General features: G+C 40.6%; 1 protein-coding gene across 1 annotated transcript in view; it reads left to right on the forward strand.

Moving 5' to 3' along the window:
* Positions 1-252: 252 nt before the first annotated feature.
* Positions 253-19500, forward strand: part of LCLAT1 (lysocardiolipin acyltransferase 1) — a 106860-nt gene continuing 87612 nt past the window's right edge. The window contains 1 exon segment of the mRNA XM_085218868.1: positions 253-478. The gene's annotated coding sequence lies outside the window, so the exon portion shown is untranslated.

The raw sequence follows: 19500 nt of genomic DNA on the forward strand, positions 1-19500 counted from the left end.
ATCGCCGTTCATTGCAGCCCTACACCCACTGACCGGTCACCCTGGAGGGGCTGGGAGTCCCAGCCGAGCTGCCCGGCTTTTTGGGGAAAGGCCTGGCAGCGGCAGGACAGATTTTGCAATGCGAATTCCTATCATTTCGATCAAACCGTTGCTCACGAGGACGGCACACGGCTGAGCTGTAAGCGCTGCGCCGTGTCGCGTCTCTACGTTAAATCCGCGCTGCCCGAGTCCAGGAGCGGCCAGCAGGGCTTCGGGGGGGCGCGCTGCCCCTTTAAGGCCGGCCGAGGCCGGGAGCGGCGCCATAACAACGGCTTGACGGCCGTGACCGGAAGGATTGGGGGTCAGAGGTCGCCGCTGGCAGCGGGAATATGGCGGCCGTGGCCATGGCGGCGCTGGGCGCCGTTGTGGCCGCGCTCGGCGGGGCGGCGGTTCCGTGAGCGAGGCGGGAGCCTCCCGCCGCTGAGCTGCCCCTTTTCAGGTGAGGGCGGGCTCCGGGGAGCCTTCGGTCGGGGCGTGCCGGAGCTCTGGGCCTGGTTACTGGTCGAGCAGCGGGCAGGCCGGCTTCTTATGGCCGAGGTGCGGCGTGCCGGCCTGTCACCTGCATCCCGCTTCTCCGCGGGCGGGGCCGCGTTGTGGAGATGCCGGGCGGGGAGTGCTGAAGTGAAGTGCTTGAGCTTCTCTGGAAATACGTTCTCTGTGTGAGAAGCCTTGCTTTCGGGATTGTTATGTTTGTTACATAGAGGAATAAATGGAGGATTCCTGTTGTGGTCTGTTCCTTGGTGCTTTCTCTTTTGGAGGCAGTGCAGTCTCTTGCTGACTTGTGTGTGTGAAGAAGTCAGTCAGGATTTGCCAGCTGTAGCTGAATGCTTTGCTGTAGTTACTGCGCCTCTTGTCACTTCTGTCAGCACTGCTGGCTCATGTGCTGCTATCTCAGCTCTGTTCACTCTGTAGTAAAGCTGAACTTTGACCTGAATGGTCCCTAAAGTAGGATGGGGATCCAAAGAAGGCTCTGGCAGTCAAACCACGTGGAACATAACTGCCTGCTGAGACCTGAGTGCTGGAGTTAAGCAGTGTGTGCTAGCTCATTTTGCTGCTTATGTATATTGATTGTGATACAGTGTTTGGCTGTAACTGGTCTATTTTTAAGCTGTACTTATGCTAATTCATGGAGTGGAGTATGCTTATGTAACAGGCAGCTTATTGGTTGCAAGTGTCTCCATAACTCATTTACCTATGTGGTAGGTGGTTCAAAAACACCGCCTACGCTCTGCTTTCGGACCTATGGACTTTTCAGTAGTGATTATCACAGCAATGTTTTAACCTGTATCAAAGCACAAATTAATTCTGCTGTAGCATAGGTTGCGATGGTTTTTCTTATTACTATAAAAATGGGGAAACATGGATTAAAAAGTGTGTCTTAAATTGAACACAGAAAGCTGAAAGATGTTGGCTGATGTTTTTATCAGATTTCATTGTATTTTCTTAATGCTCTGAGTATAAGCTTCAGTGGCAACCTTGTCATTTTAGCTCCTCAGCAAGTTAGGGTACAGTTAAGTGTGAATACACTGGTTGATATGTGGGCTGCATCTAAAAAGCATAGTCTCTCTCCTTCAGAATCACAGGTTATAGGTTACTGCTGCTTTCTTTGTAAAGGGTCTGATGGTTGCAGGGACAGTCGATCCAACAGTTCCAAGGGGGTGTCCTTCTGTCAGTGGGAAGTTATTCTATTGAGTGTTTGGTACCATATGAATGAAAACTTTCTCCTTTTGCACTAATGTGGGTTAAGTACAAGGTGCAATTGTACCTTGAAAAACCAAATCTCAGATTGCTCCTTCAGTAGAATAAGGACTACACTCAAAGCTTCTGAAAAGTTTGGATAAAACAAACAAACAAACAAAAAAACCCCCAAAACCAGCCCTATGTAGGGAATATGTGGAAAGAAGGCAAGGACTAAAAATCCAAAGTGACTTTTAGCCTTATTAATTCTCTGTGTGCCAAAGAGCTCCTGTGGGGGGGGAAAAAAAAAAAAGAGAAACCCCTTACAAAGTGTTTTTTAGAATTTAAGGACAAGAGTCATAAGGGGAGAACAGTATCGTGTCTTCCTGCAAAAGCCAAACAGAAGCTACACAGAGAACCCTTGATTCAGGTACGTTCTGACTCCTTAGTCTTAGCAAGTTTTAACTTCTGTGGAGTTCCCTGCTCTTTTCACAGAAGTAATCTGAAAAGAAAATTAAAGTGTTCACTAAAACATTCACGTGGAGTTTTAGCAGCATTAAGGTTACTTAATCCAGCAAATCTTTTTTCCAATCTCACAAGTGGGAGACTGGCATGTATTTCATCTGTTTCTGCAGAGTCTCTGCTTCCTCAGCTGCTACTTCTAATGATGCCAAACGAAATTCTTAATCACCTGAGCTGCCCTAAGCACAAATCCTGTTCTTCTGCTGGCTTCTGCTGTCCAAGTCTTCTCCTGGTGGAATTTAACTTCCTAATTTTCGCTTTATTAGTCTTAATTTATTTTCTTTCTTCCCAGTCTTGCCTTTGGCTGGCAGGCTGTCATCTCCCCTGCCCCACACATCGCCCTGCTTTGCCAGAACATGCACCTCATTGCTTTTGCTGTCTTCCACTGCAACTCCTTGGGACACACAGGATACTTGTCTCGGCTTGTGCTGATTGTGTACAGGTGATCTTTGTTTTCCTTTGTCCTTTTTTCTTCTCTTAATTCATACTCTTCACTGACGATCCTCTTCTAGGTTACCCATTGTTCGTTTGTTTCTTCAGGTTGTGCTGTTGAGAACAGGCAGGTAAGATTCCCCACTGTCTGTATCTGATACTGAGTTGCGAAATTTGGTTTGATGTTTTATTAGTTATGGATTGGTGGCAGCTGGCTTGTTTGCACTGTGTGCGTTGGCCAACGCTTGGAACTATTAGAGGGGAAAATGGAACGTTTAGAGAACTGACTTTTGAAACGGATCCCTTCTGAGTGTGTGAAAAGGCCTGCAGTTTGTTTTTATGTGCCTTTTTGTTGATCTGTCTGAAAAATTAACCACCCCTGAAGACAGTTCTGCTTTGTAACGGCCCTTGTTGCTGCTGCAAGCATAGTGAGATGCTAGAGGGAAACGTTAGCAGGCTTCTTTAAGCCTAGACATCGTCTCTCTCTTTTCTTTTAGATATTTTTTTCTTTCAAGTTGAGCTCATTTCCTTGTGAACTTGTTCTACTATTAAAAAAATACGCATATCCTTAATTCAGTTTGTGTTTTGGAGTTTCTTTTATGCTTAGAAGTACAGAATGGGGGCAGGCTTTCTGATCAATACAGAAACAGTTATTCTGCTTAGTTCATTCACTGTCTTTTAACAAGTTTGAGAAAACAAATTTACTTTTAATCTGACAGTGGATTTATTCTTTTCTGGGATTTCATTGAATGCAAAACTGTGGTGTTTTTTTTTTTTTTTTTCCTTAAATCTTACTGCTTTTAAACATGCCTTTCCTGGGCTGCTACTTCATGGTCCTGAGATTTCTCCACTCTTGAGTGCTGCTGTCTTTTTTGTCACCCTTTGATATAAGCCTGCTATTGATGTCCTTTTGAGTATCAAGAGAGCAAGTAATGCTTTAGTTCCAGCGATTCTCAATGGTACGGCATAATCTTGAGTGCTTTGAGCTCATAGCATTTGTGCTCTTCTTAAGGCGTTCACTGTTCTTCATGATTAAAATAAATGTATATCTGTTTGCTGTAGGACTAAATGAATAGGCAGCCCAATGAATCTATATGAAGCAGTTAGGTGGTTTTCCGTGTTTTGCTTGTAGAAAGGGATTCAACTTCTCTGAGAACTGTTCTAATTTCTTATAAAAATTAGTCTGTGAATTGTGGCAGTGTCCTACAAACTGCTGTGTCCCCAGATGTGCTCAAAGACTGTTCTGTGCTCCTTCACCGAGTCAGTGTAACAGCTGACGTGGTTGTAACTACAAGAGTCAAAAAAGCAGCAGAACACCCAGGCTTCTACAGGAAAACAAGAAATAAAAGCAAGCACTTCATTTCTCTTGCTAATCCAAACAGAAGCAATAATAAGCAGTGCTGGTTCTCACAGGTATATGTAGTCCTGATCAGTTCTAAATAGGTGAGGAGTTACTTTCATTGCCTGGGATCTGGATTGAGGTTCAGTCTAGTGATGGTTGTCTCAGATCAAGATTGAGATAACTGTTCAAGGTACTTGGAATTGTGATTGTACATAAACATACAGATCTGAGGTGAGTGTGTGGAATGTTGTTTTTTTATTATTTTCTTCTCGTGTGGATGGTATGATAACGATTTCGCCCAGATACAAGTATGAATTGGAAGTTAGAAGAGTATGCCATGTGATCTTTCAGATGTGTTAGGAAGACCCTCCCTGGTATTCAAAGGGGAAAACATTACTGTCCTGCTTCACATGGGAGTTTCCACGAAACACCTCATATGGCACTGATGCAGTTTTAAAAGTGGGGAAAACAGAATCACAGAATGGCCAGCGTTGGAAGGGACCTCAAGGATCATGAATCTCCAACCCCCTGCCACATGCAGGGCCACCAACCTCCCCATTTAATACAACACCAGACGGGGCATCCACAACCTCTCTGGGCAGCTGTTCCAGCACCTCACCACCTCATAGTAAAGAACTTCCCCCTGACATCCAACCTAAATCTTCCCTCCCTCAAAAACCTGAGAAACCTTTATTCAGCTTGTTGAGCTCTCAGTGGGACAGAAGCAGTAGTGGAAGATTCAAAGCACTCTGTCCCCTCCCTTCAAACAGTATTCTTTATGTCTGAGTAATTAATTCCACATCACTTGGTAATTTTGCTCTTAGGTTTCATTATGGTTTCTCTTAATCTAGTGCTGTTATTGATTTTTAACATCAATTTGCTCGTTTTCCTCACAAGAAACAATCTACAAACTGCATTTGTTCAGATCAAGCATTAGCATTATGTGTTTGAATTCAGCAGATAATTGGATATCTTGCGAATTACTCAATGGGTGTTTCATCTTGAAACATTTAAAAATCCATTTTAGTTTCTTGTAATGTTTTAGTTAGACAGCAATCTAAACTTAGGACAGCGCTTTGGCAGTGATATGCTTGTTTTTCTAAACTAAGCACAGTTTCTGTGGTTAAATTTTCCTTTCGTTTAAATATAGGTTTTAATCAGTGTAGGCCAAACTTTTCCAACCATGCTTAAAATTAGCTTGAGCCATATTTCAAAAGATGTGTTCTCCTAATGTGATTGAACATATGTAGAGATGTATGTGGCAGTGAATATTTTTAAGCTGATTAATGCTTTTGAAGTGTTTTTATAACTTAAAAACATTTATAGACTGCCTAACTATGACTCGATACTAGTACTCTTTATGTAATTAATACCACTGAAAGCACTTCATGCTGTGTTTGTGAAGGTTGAAAGGTAACTGTTTGGAAATGCATTGTAAATTCCACTCGGCGCCCAGCCAAGGTACAACCTCAGAGCAAAGTAAAATGCAGGTGTTGTTTTGGAGATGGGTCGTGTTGTACCTCGGAGGAGGTGTCAGTGCCATGTTCTGGTGGTGTGCTGAAGTGTAAATGGGTCTGCAGCAGATGTTAAGCTTTGTGTGGGAAGTGCTCAACATTGCTGCTGTTTCTGAGGACGTACAGAAAGAGTCTGATGCCAAAATTGACTCTCAGGTGGTTATTACAGCTCCATGAATTGCTGCTAGAAATTTGGTAGGTTCAATCTCTAGAGAAGTATTTAAGACCAAAACCTGTTGCCAACCTTATACCCCTTAGTATTTATCCAAATGTATTTTAATAAAGTGATGTGGGGGTTGTTGAGAAGGAGGCATGTACGGAGATGAAGGGTATTGATCTGCCAGCAGCCATCGTTTCAGATTTGCCCCTTGATGTGCTCTCACAGAAGGCAAATGTCATGACAGGGAGATGTGAGTAGCGTGGATGTCCGTTGTAGGGAACACAGTGGGCTTTTCTGAGACTTGCTGGTTGACTTTGACCCCTGTTCCATTGATGAGAATGATTTAGAAGTGAAATACCGGCCGGGTTTGGACGTGGAAGTGTAAAACTTAGTTTTCCAGATGTTTCACTTTATGGGCTTCAGTTTGCTTCTACTTCCTAATAGTTAATTTTAAAATAAGTGTTGCTCAGATGGTTAATTCCATTTGCTGTCACATCTCTTTTGTTATTGCTATTTGCACTCTACTAGAATGTAATGAATGTGCTTTTTGAGAAAGCTGATAATATTACAGCAATAGTAAGCAATAGCAACTTTATTGTGTTTATTCACGGCTGCATCTTGTCCTGTTACACTGAATCCTATTAAACTTAGATGGAATAAATATTTTTGGATTTTGCTCCATGGTTTTTCTCATAACCAGGTCTGTTACCCGGAATTCATACAGAGGATTGTGTGGAGCCCAGTAAAGTAAGGCGAGTCGTTTCCTTTTAGTGCCCTGCCTTGACAGGACCTTTCTTTCAGATTTCCCCCTTCAATGTGAGAACATCAGTAAATCTGTCAACTTGAGCAGTGGTTTGCTTTAAAGAGAAAACAGTTTTAGACGTTTCTTGCCCAGGTTTGTCTTTGCTACAAGTAAATATATCGCCACAGAACTTATGTGTAATCCATCATTAGACAGTGGGAACAATTAATGTTCTGGGAATTGACGTACACCTCATATTTGGAAAGAGGGTGTTTGAACTAGTTTAATCTCTTTTAAATAACTGGGAAGATGGAGTATAGTGTTCTGGGAGTGTGTGATCTTTCTGCAGTTTGGGAAGGAGTGCTTTAGGAAAAGCAAATACAAAAAGATCAGACTCGCTGCAGTTTGTGCTGTCTCCAGGAGATGGATAGGTTTTGCACTGTAGCTTCCTTAGAAAAATCCTCACCTGTCACTGTGATTTACAGAAAGTGTTCTGCAGACTCATCCATCTGTTTCTGACCATTGGAAGTGGAGTGTCTCCCAGAGTTACGGCTTTTCTCAGAGAAATGGATTCTTTTATTGGGAGCATCAGGTTTGAATTTTCTCACTCAAATACCAAGTTTTAAACAAAACCCTGTCAGTTTCCACTATTTCCAGTGTTTGCATTCGTCTGCTGTACGTTACAAGATGAATACTTCATTATTTTGTCATATATGGTTGTATCTTTGAGATCCATTTCCATGATTTACTTAGGGCAGTCGTTTGTGTGACTTTGTTTTCTGCTTCTGTTATATTGCAGGTTGTTGTACTTTGTGTATCTCAGTACTACTCCGAAGGAGGGATCTTGGTCTCTTAAATGTTGAGGAGCAGTTGGTTTTGCACCTCTCCATTGGATACAGCACTATATGTTGAGCACTATTGGCTCTAATAAGCAAGAAAAATATCCCAAATTTAAGTCAGTGCTTCAAATAAATAATATATCATTTAGATTGTGGCAGTATTTGTATTATCTCTTCCTTACAGGACAAATAAATAAAATTCTTTTCTTGTTAAAGTAATTGCAGTAGAGTTATTCTGCTGCAGAACAGCACCATGTGAGACACAGACCCTTGTGCAGCAAACCATGTCTGAAAACACACTAATAGCAGGTATTTTGAATCAATGAAAGAAACGTTATGAAAAGTTTAGAGGATTTAGTAAGCTTTGATTGCATCAGTCACATGCTAGCATGATTTCCTTAGGGCCTGTCCTCTCTCTGTGCCTTCAGCTTTGCCAAGCGTTGCCCTTGTGTAACGGCACTAAGCTTCTGAAGTGGCTGTAGCAAATACTTTCATAAGAATAAAAGCTCTAAACTATTCAATGATTCCTTTGTTTCCTGTGGCCCCCAAAGCGTTCAGATTCTTGTCCTGTTTACATGTAGGTGGTGGCAGAGAGAAGTGGTAAGTTTGGCTTTTTCTTCTTGCTTTAGCTTTGCGTAAGGCATCCGTAAGTTCAGTTAAGATCTGCAATGCTCGTTTGCTTGTCCATGGCTTTGATATAAGTGCTAAGGCATGCAGAATGAATCTTGCTTTCAGAACTAAAGGTATTACTTTTGTGAGCAGGGTGCTAAAAGGTGTTGGCCTGTTAGAAAGAAAGAGCACTTCCTGCATCCGTCCTCTCACTGTAACTTGAAATATAGAATTAGTTGAGGAGGGCGTATTTTGGATGGGCTTTTGCTGAAGTTTAGAAGTGTGCCAATTCATAAATGTAAGATAAGCAAACCTTAACTTCTAGAGAAGCTTTCTGGTAACTGAATTTCACTTTTCTATGTGTGCAGTTAGTAACAAAGATAATCACAAAAGGACACGTTGGCTGGGAAATACCCCACCTCAAATGGAGAGTAGCTGCATCAATTTGTATAGGCTGCAGAATATTGAAGAATGAAAATTTTGTGCAGTGCTGACAATGATCTGATCTGTCAGAGTAATACTGTGCTTTATAGCAATATATGGCCTTATGGCATGACGGAGGAAGGAAATTATCAAGACATATTTCTTAATAAGTTAAAGACTTCTGGAGAGCTACAGCAGTGGCAGGCATTCGGCTAAGTTTTTACAACCTTTCAGTGGTGTAGGCAATGACTTTAGACTAAATGCTTCTGTTTGTGTGCAGTATCCTGTAAGGAGCACTTCCAGGGCTCTGTGCATGTGAGACCTTAGTTCTTCTATGTGCAACTCTTGCAAGTCTCCAGCTCTTGAGGACAGCGGATCTGTTGTTAATGTAGAGGAGTGGCCCACCCATAGGAGTTGCATCTTTTGTCAGACTGTAGTGTCTGTCCTTCTCTTGGGAAAGACTGTGGTGTGCTTTTCTTCTCATTTCAGTGGCTTGAATGATTTTAATGTTTAGAGCAAAGTTATTGAGAGCTTCTTTTTCTGGTTAGGAAACTATTTGATCAGTCTCTTGCTTCTGAACAAGACAATTGTTTTATTCTTACCTCTTTCCCCTATGATACTGTCAGACTTCCACTGGGCATGTATTGAAGAGCTAGAACATAAAAATGAAGTTCATGTTGGAATGTGATCTGGAAAGAAGCAAAGCTGTGGGCAAGTATTTTTCCTTTTTTCAAATGTTAAGCTACAGCCACATTAATAATATTTCTACCAAGAAAAAGCTATTGGGCTAATTTAAAGCAAAACTCTAGAACTGTTATATCCCACATGGCATGAAACATTCCTGCTTTTTTTTTTCCTGCTGTATTAACGTCTTACACAGAAAGGAAATGAATTTTAGAAGGAATGTTATACATAAGCCATTTGAGACATTCTCTGTTAAGGAAATACCAGCTGTCAGGAAAGATGCAGCCAATGTTGAGTTATATTAGAAACATTGTGAAGGAACTATTTGTCAAGGAAAAGTGGATTAATTAAAACATTTTAAACTATTTTTGCTCTGGAATGGAGTTAGGGAAGTTCCATATGTGCCTATTCTGAACTAAATCTCTTCTTAAAAGCCACATTTTTTTCAGAATGAAGTTCCCTTAGGTAGGTAAGTCATTCCCTAATGTAGAATAAGGAGGTTTTCTAACTTAAGTGTAACTAACGCAGGGGGGAAAAAAGGTTTAGAGTCATTTTGCTTTATCTTTATTATCTTCAAATTCTAAGTTTGCTTTCATTGATACTCCTTAATGGACATAATTTATATGAAAAAAAAAAACCAGGCTGCATTTCAGAATTATCATATTAAGTTTTTATTCAAAGAAGTTTTTTTAATGAGCAGTTAATAGCAGTAGGAGGCATTGTTTTGCTTCTCCACATGGAAATAGTGAAGCACGCATAAAAGAAACCTGAACCAGGCTTGTGGAATATTAAATGGGATAGGATTTACTCGTTAATCCAGGGTAGCCTGCTGGCTTTAAGGAGTTGTACAGTGAATACACAGAGTTACTGTAATGGTTTGAATTGTAAGTGGTAATTAAACCCAAAGCTTTGTTCTTATTCTCATTGATTGTTGATAACAGATCTTCCCTTGCAGAAGAGCTTACAGCTGTTACCTCTTCAGATCATGCTTCCGTCATTTATTTATATGAAGACCTTGGAGAGGATGCTTAGGTGTTACAGTTATGTGACCTCGTTAAGTGTTGAGTTGTGATTTTTTTAGAAAAGCATAAATATTGCACATGGAAATGGTCGGTCTTCTTGTTGAAGCTGTCCAACTTCTTCGTTATAATTATTTGTTGGAAATCCAGGAAGAACAAAATGCTTTCTTCCATTCCTTGAAAATAATGAAATCAAATTTCTCAAGCTGGTTGTTTTGACAAATTCTCTTTGCATTAGATTTGTGAATTTAACCTGCATTACGATATCAACAAAACATAGGTGCTAATGACACATTGACTACTTTTTTTTTTAACATCTCCTCATACAAATCAACTGTCCCTAACTCCATCAATGTGTTATCTTTCTTTCTGCCTAATAAACTTACTTTTGAGAATGGCTTGTATTTTATGAATGCCTTAAGCATTTAAAAGCATATGATCTATAGAACCCATTTTACTAGTTGTATGTGCTTGATGTTGTATATTGAATTGAATAAGGGATTGATGATGGTCACCTGAAAGTTCTTTTTAGTTAAATGCCACTCTTAAGAATTGGATTTTGCTTTTTACATGATAAACGAGACTCTTAGCTACTGTTAATAGCAATGCTAATTGTGATCCTTGTATTGAATGCTAACATTTCAAATTGGACATCTATAAAATGAGCCACGTAAAGCTTTTACAGCTGAAGCTAATAGTAACTTTAAATTTATGCACAGTGACAAACACTCTGAAAAATTAGACTGAGAACATTCCAGATCAGGCACGCACAATTTGTATGCTCTGTGCTATGGATCTTGAGTTGCACAAACATCATCTGTTGTGAAAAAAGTGATGACATGTAACACATTCAGATTGTAATATCTTGAGCATAATATGGAGGGAGAAAAATAGCTTTTTCTTTTTTTTTTTCCTTTTAGGATTTTAGTAGTTTAGGCTAATTTTAACCCTGTACTACGAGAAGTGAAAATGAAGTTAAAAATAATTTATCCCTGTTAACTGGTCTCAAACAGTGTGCTTTGGATGTGGCAGATACACCAGCTGGGAAGGAACAGCCTTAATTTTGGTGTTAGGTAATTTCTCTGCGTTCGGTTGAATGATGGTGATGATTCTGCCACTGGTGGCCGGAGGGCTTGGTGCCCCACATCACTGTGTGCAACCTTGGCCTGATGATAGGATATTTGAGGGTAGGAATGTTAAGCAGTTACTTCTACCTGAACTTGGCTTCCCCACTGCAGCATGGTGCCAAATTCAGTTGTCTCTTTGGTGATCCAGCCACGTGTCCATAAAGACAAGTTTATTTTAAGAGAGCAGGTAGCAGCTAATAGGTGATGGAAATCACCTGGCATTCCCAAAACAGGCACTTGTGGCACTTAGGGATGTGGTTTATTGGGCAGTATATTTATTGGCAGGTAGGTGGGTGGTGGATTAGATGGTCTTAGAGGTCTTTTCCAACCTTACTGACTCTATGATCATGTAGCTTCAATATCCCAGATGTTCACTGAATGTTATATAAAGGTAACAGTTCAGTAATAGGATGCTGATGGGTGCTGAACACCTCAGACCCTTTAAGCTGATTTTAAAACTGACAACATTCCAGTTTGTTTCTATAAAGCAGTTAATAATCATAAATGATCCTGCAGTTTGAATTATACAGCTGCTTCTTCAAATTTTGCTTTTGTCCAGAGTGAAATAGTTTTATATATGCATGATTGGGCATGTGGTTCGTTTTCCAAGGAGGAGTAATAGGAAAACAGCTTTTATAATCTATCAGTTAATGTTTTGAATTCTCCTTTGCAAAATTCATCATCAAAATTGTATTGGCTGTGTAGGAAAAAGCTAGTTTCAATCTGATGCCTCTGCAGTCAAGATAAAGGATGTTGGTTGAGATGCCTTTCCATTGGGAAATCAGTGCTAAACCACTACGCACTGATGGGCTTTTACTGTTTAATTAGTGAGCCACCTTGTTGGCTTTCACAATGAAGTTTATAATGTGAAAATAAACTGTGATTTACTTGATTTAAATACCGCTTAGTCTTTTATGATATTTAGAACGAGACAAAGCTTACTTGATGCACAAGCTGATATCTGTACAGTTGGGTAAGTTGGAGATGTGTGCTATGAGAGTTGTGTGAGATGAGTGAGGCATGAAGTTGGGATTTTTAGTTTCATTCTAGCTTACCTTATTTGATAACAAGTTGAATCTTTTCTTCAGCTGTTGGATGCAGTAATCGTCTTTACACATATAGATGATTCCAAGTTACAGTTTCTCTTACATTCCTTGCTAATGAAAAATGTTTCTCTTCTATGTGCTTCTAAAGAGCTTCAGAAAAAAATATTATCATTGCAGAGTAAACTTGTTCTTTGTCCTGCACAGTAAGAATTGACTAAAATAAATGATCATATTGGATAACATTACCAACGTTGCAAGTTGTAGATGCTTTTCTTTAATAGAGCATCTAGCAGCCGTGTTGAAGTAATTGGAATTGGAGGTTTGGTTCTTATACTTAACGTACAGCAAAACCTTCTTTCAGTTTATAAGGGTTAGTTATGATATGTCTTGATGTAATTTTCCATGTATGTGCTTGATATCTTAATCTGAGAATCTGCAGATGGAAAGTTGTAAAGAGAAATGATTCGTCTACCTTAAGTATTATGGGACAATTGATAGATGATTCCCAGCTGCGTTGTTTTGAATTGCAGCCAGAAAATGTGAAGTATTTTAAATGTATACTGTTCCTGAAGAACTGTTAGAGAATTCTTTCAGGACATTCTTTCTAAAAAGGATTGTAATTTATTTTTGTTATAGATGGGCTGAAGAATTTCAGTGAAGTATCAGGAAATATTGCATTTTTCTCAGTGACTAATACAGTCAAACATGACTTGAAGCTTAGAATCTGTTAGCAGTACAAAAGGCCTGCAGTGGTGGTGTTAGAGATTTTAGATCACTTCAAATTTCTTATTTCCTATATAATATCTAAGATTCCGCCTGTTTCACTCACAGGCCATTAATCTGTACACCTTCACTGTGTTCTGTTACTTTCTGCGAGAGCTTTTTTTAATAGGCTGTGTTACGTGCAAAGCTGGTTTTGCAAGCTTTTTCTTTGTTTGGTTCATTAAGGCTTGTTAAAGCTTTGCCATCCCCATAACCTGCAGTGTTGCTGGTTTATCAGCAAGTTAGCTAGAGAAATTTTTGTTTGGGATCCAGAGTGGTTTGAATGTCTTTGCAATGTACAGGTTGGAATTTGTAGCAGCTGCTCAACTGAATTCTGAAACAACACCAGGATGTATATGCTGAGTTTCCTAGAGTAACTTTTCTCTACTTGATTTCTTGCTTTGACACCACCGATCGCTTTCTTCTTTGCCATATTAGGTATTAAACATGTTGACATCTGAAGAAATGATGTCATCAGATGGTCATTAGTGCCCGTCTTTTTCATCATCTTCATCAGTGACCTGGATGAAGGAATAGAGTCTGCTCACAGCAGGTTTGCTGATGGTATGAAACTGGGAGGAGTGGCTGCTGCACCAGAAGGCCACGCTGCCTGGACTGACTAGAATTGGGCAGAGAGAAATCTCATGAAATTCAACAAAAGCAAATGTAGAGCCTTGCATGTGGGAAGGAATAACTGCATGCAGCAGAGCAGGCTAGGGGTGACCTGATGGGGAAGAGCTCTGTGGAGAAGGATCTGGGGGTTCTGGAGGACAGCAGGCTGGCCATGAGCCAGCAGTGTGCCCTTGTGGTGGTGTCCTAGGATGCATTAAAAAGAGCATAGGCAGCAAGTCAAAGGATGTGATCCTCCCCACTCTGCTCTGCCCCGGTGCGGCCTCGTATGGAGCACTGTGTCCAATTCTGGGCTCACCAACTCAAAAAAGACAGGGATGTCCTAGAAAGAGTGTGGCAGAGGGCCACAAAGACGATAAAGGGCCTGGAGCATCTCCCTTATGAGGAGAGGCTGAGAGACCTGAGACTCTTCAGTCTGGAGAAGAGAAGGCTGAGAGTGGATCTTATCACTGTTTATAAACATCTGAAGTGAGGGAGTCAAGTTGATGGGGTTGGCTCTCTTTGGTGGTGAGCAACAATAAAACAAGGGGCAATGAGCAGAAACCGAAACATGGACGTTCCATACTAACACAGGGAAGCAGTTCTTCACTGTCAGAGTGCTGGAGCACTGGAACAGGCTGCCCAGAGAAGCTGTGGAATCGTCTGCTATGGAGATACTCGAGACCTGTGTGGACACTTAACTGTGACCTACTGTATGGAACTGCTTTAGCAGGGGGATTGGACTCAATCTCTTAAATGTCCCTTGCAAACTCTATAATTCTGTGAAATCAATCTCATTTTCTTTGCCGTATTGTATCCCCTATGCATGCTGCAGATAACTGTGCACGTGATATACGAGCTTTATTGATTTGAGATCACCCACAGGTGCTTCTTGAGGGAAGATGATTCTCTTTAAAATAAAAGGCAACTTACTTTAATTCCTTCAAAGCTTTCATCCACTTCGGAGGAGTTAAAATAAGCTGCGAAGTAAGGGATGTTGTTTTGGAAGAAGGTTCCTTTCCTCTTTTTAAATCTTAGGAAGGGTGTGAATTGAGAACCAAAGTGGTGTTTTTAAACCTGTTGCTGTTAGAGCAGTTTCTGTGTGTTGAAACTGGGCTGCCAGAGGAAATAATTTTCCTTCCTGGGGGAGGAAGGAAAAAGAAGCACTTGCTATGTACTCTTGTTTGTGTAATGGTTTTGCACTGTAAGAAAGGACAGAAGCACTTTTAACACAGGAAAATGTGGTTGTTAAACACCCACCAACAGAAAAAATAAGTTTCAGGAGCATGTGTGATATCAGAAACAATTTATCGTTCCTGATTTTGCTTTCGTTTTGGGAGTGACAGTTCTAGAAACTATGAAAGCATGACTTTCTATTAGTTGAAGGAAATCTTTGTGACTTGTTTGTAATGACAAATGCTCCCCATTTTCAGCTGCTCACTTATTTTCACGATTTTGTTGTGCCTGTAAATTCAGTGACTTCAAAACGTGTCTGTGTACTTTATTTGACTATCTTGGCACGCTTTTGTGGTTAAATGAGATTGCTTTTTGGCACAAAAGCACTTTCCTCACCTGTTTTCATTTGTTAGTGGTGGGATCAGTAACGTTACAGGCTTTGTAAAATATGTGAAGTCATTTCCCAGCTGTTGTTTATATTGATTTATGCAAGAATAGTGAAAATCAATTATGTTGGTTAACTTCTGGCATCTAAGTATTGAGTTTGAAGGCTGACATCAGTAAGCATCCTGCAAGGTGCAGATTTAGACAACTTACACATTCAACAAGTTTGGCTTCCTCAGGCGAAAATTGGGTCTTCTTGGATAATGAACAGTGAATGTTGGCAATAAAGGTCACATCTTAGATTAAAGTAACCTAGAATACATTGTACTGAATTATGGAACAAAAGAATGTAAATACAGAAAGTCTTCTCTCTTCTCCTTTCCAAAGTGTCCTGACCTTTATTGAGTTCCACTAGCTGACATTTTTAGAAGACTTTTAGTCCTAGTTTCTTTCATTATGGAGGGTTTATTTAGGTATTTTCTTCCACGCATTTCATTGTCATCTTCTTTGCCATTTGCTTTTCTTCAGCTACAATGGCAGCTACGTTTCATATCAGCATGTTTATTGCGGTAGTGATGCAGTCCTATTTTGTATAAAATTCTAGAAACATATTTGTCTGTAGTCTTCTTACTTTAGTAAACAACAGAAAAATAAAGCAAGCATGAATGAAAAAGAATGGAGCAGCAAAATTGGTAAGCACCTACAAAAACATTTTCTCTGGGCAGCCTGGTCTAGGGGTTGGCAACCCAACCATGGCAGGGGGTTGAAACAAGTGATTATTATGGTCCTTTTCAACCCAGGCCATTCTATGATTGTATGGAAAGTAAAATAAGTGTATTCAAAATAGGAGAAAATCACATAGTGGGTACATCACATCCACATATTTCTATTTCTAGTGCACTGCATGCATTTTCTGTTTAAAGGTAGTGATATATTTAGTCAAACTTGGTGCAAGTGAAGCATAGTATATACGTTGTATAAAATAATGATTGATAGTTGCATTTCCTATTTCTGTGGTTTTGGTTGGAAGCTTCTTCCAGCAGTTCAAGGATGATTAAGTCTTATTTGGCATGTTTTGCTGCTGGCAAGTTCAACAAGATCTTCCTGGCTCGGAGAGGCTGCTTCTCAAGAGCACCCATTGCTCTATTATATTATCCAATCCTAGAAGTAAGGTCTAATTTTTTCCTCTTCTTTCCTCTTCTTTTATAGTTTGTTCCCTGAAGCCTTTAAGTTGTTTTACATAATCTGAGGTGCTGTTCACAGCTAACAACACGGGTCTCTCCTCACTTCTTCCTACCTGTTTGCTAGTGGTAGTTGAGTGAAACTGGGTGGGATTTGTACCTTTGTTGCCCTGAATGGGCAAGTTGTCTGCTTGCTGTCAGTCACTTATGTTTATAGATTTAGATGCTCAGCAACAGTGAAAAAGGCTTCAAAGTATCTTGCTTAAGCAAACATAATCCCTTTGTTCTTATGGAAAACAAGATCCATCTGTTAATGAATGAGTAATGTTGGGAAGGATAGAAGAACATGTATTCTTAGTCTATTGACATTAATCTCTAACCATAAAATACATGTGCCATAACTGCCTACTGCAGGCTTTCTTCCTGCCCCTTCTTCTGAAGGTTCAAGACATGGGCAGGCATACCACTGGGTGGGCTCCTGTTATTACTGTTCCTCAGTTTGGTAGTTTTTGTGTTTCTTCCACTGGTATTTTTTTTTTTTTTCAGCATCATATACAAGATATAAGATATCTTAGGTCAAGACACTGTGAATACTCATTCTCTATAAATGTTACTCTGTTAAACACAGATTAGATCAGGATTTACAGAATCTGTCCTTTCTTTAGCCTGGGCAATCTTCCAATTTACTGAAGGCAGGAAGCCGCAAACACTCCCTCAGACAATTCCTCATCTTTATCCTTTTTCCAGAATAAAAATCCACAAATATCAGCAGTGGGGGCCAAAATAACAAATGAAAAGAGGGTGTTGCCACTTCTTGCCAGGTTTTGTGTAAATGTTGCTCTACTTCCTTGTCCCAGAATAACAACAGAGCTTCCCAAAGAATCTATAAAACAAACCAGACTCTTTTTCAGATCTGATTTAATTCACAGTAGGTGCAGTGACAAAAATGCCAGGGAACAAAGCAATGAAGGATATAGACTTGGTCTCTCTATTAAAGTTGCAGGGAATTTTAAGGCATATGCTTGCTCTTTGATACCATCCATTACTCTTGCAGCTAGAGCATCGGTTAGCTGCTTGGTGCTTTTCTTCTAATTGATTGAGATGAACCTTAAATGGGGCATGAATGAATAGACCCTGTAATTTAGAACAGATTGGGATGAAATACTGTGGTGGAGAGCTGGAAAACAGTGATATACAAGCTCCAGGAACCTCTGTCTGGAGAGCTTGTGATCTACACCTGTTTGTTCCTCTTCTGGCTTCAGTGATGTGATCAGAAGCTGGAGTGACTGGATGTGGTATGGAGTGAGATGTAGGGGGTGGTGTTGAGTAGCGAGACAGGGCTGAAAGCAGAAGGCATGCGGGCAGGAGGAGTTGATAGGACTGAAGTGCCAAGGGCCACTGCTGAGGAGTAGGATCAGAAACCAAGGCTGAACAGTAGCCAGAGGGACAGGAAGCAGATTTTTAGAGCAATAATCCGGATATTTTCTGCAACTACAAAATAGCTGTTTGGGTTGTGTGTGTGGCAACCATTAATGGCAGTCACAAGGACAGCTGACTCTGGGAATGTTGGTGACTGACTGCAGCTTCACTGTCTGGAATTGAATGTGTTGCTGTTTTCTACAGGTCATTCTTTTTTTTTTTTTTTTTAAACTTACATTCTTACAATGAATTCACTATTATGAGAGTTTAGAGAAAACTTTTTTTTTTTTCAAATGTGTTTTATATCAACAGTCATTGCTTCTTGTCTTGTTTGGGCACTACTGAAAAGAGCCTTTTTCCGTACCCTCTGCACCCTTCCTTAAGGTATTTATAGATGCTGATGAGATTCCCCCACGCCATCTCTTTTCTAGGCTACAGGGTTGCAACTTTCTCAGCCTTTCCTCACTGGGAAGATGCTCCAGTCCTGTCATCGCTTTCATGGCTGTTCTTTGAACTCTCTCCAGTATGTCTGTGCAGCAGTACTCCAGGTGCAGCAGTACTGCTGTTGAACAGAGGAGAAGGACCATCTCCCTTCACCTGCTGTCAATAATTTTGCTTCCCAGAGTTTGAGGAGAGATTGACCTTCTGTGGTTCCCTAGGACCTCTTTACCCATTCTTAAAAATAGGAGTGAACTTTGCTTTTCTCTCATCTTTGGGAAATTCTCCCAGTCACCATGGTTGATCAAAGATTATAGGTTGCCTTGCTATCACATCTGCCAACTCCCTCAGCACTTGGTGCATCCCATCAGAGCCCATATGGGCTTACAAATGCCCAGCTTGCGTAAGTATTCCCTAACCTGATTTTTTTCCATCTAGGGTGCATCTTCTGTGCTGCAGCCTTTCAGCTTGTTCTCTCAGACCTGCACATCCTGAGGGCCTTTCTGGTAAAGACTGAGGCAAAGCAGGCAATCACAGTACCTTATAGTTTTCCTTCTCTCCCATTTAAGTCTGATCACAGAGTCACAGATCATAGAATGGCCAGGGTTGGAAGGGACCTCAAGGTTCGTGATTCTCCAAGCCCCTGCCACATGCAGGGCCACCAACCTCCCCATTTAATACAACACCAGGCTGCCCAGGACCCCATCCAATCTGGCCTTGAACACCTCCAAGGACGGGGCATCCACAACCTTTCTGGGCAACCTATTCCAGCACCTCACCACTCTCTCTGTGTATGAAATACACCATGACACGTTCAAAGAGTCGGTAATTATTCTGTGAAACCATTTCACTCAATGTAAGTCATGGTGGGACCTGCAACCTTTATGGGATTTTTTTTGAGAAGCTCACTGATTTTCAGACTGGGATTTCCAAACCAGTAGGAGCAGCCACCCAAGCTGAGACAGTCTGGAATCTGAGGATCGTTGTCTGTCAAAAAAGCTCTTTTCAATTCCTGTGCTGCTGCTTCTATTTAGATTTCTTATACAGTTTCTGGTTTTTTTGCTCTTTGAAGAGAGCAAAAGCTAAAAATCTGGTTCAAGTCCATGGAAGGTCTCAATGGAAGGCTTTTGCTTGTTTTAGAGACAAACATGATATCATTTTAGTAGCAAAATCCTTTTGTGAGCCTACTGGAAACAGATGTTTTGCATGAGAACTCAATTTTTCTTATTTTGAACACATTCAGACAAATTACCCTGCAAACTCTTTGTGTTAAACTTGATTCAGAAATGCAACCTTATTCAGAATCCAGACCAAATCTAACTGGATGTTTAGAAGCTGCAGAGGCTGAAATTGTGT

Source organism: Meleagris gallopavo, chromosome 2 (genome assembly GCF_905368555.1).
Source record: "Meleagris gallopavo chromosome 2, MGAL_WU_HG_1.1, whole genome shotgun sequence".
Taxonomy (NCBI): Eukaryota; Metazoa; Chordata; class Aves; order Galliformes; family Phasianidae; genus Meleagris; species Meleagris gallopavo.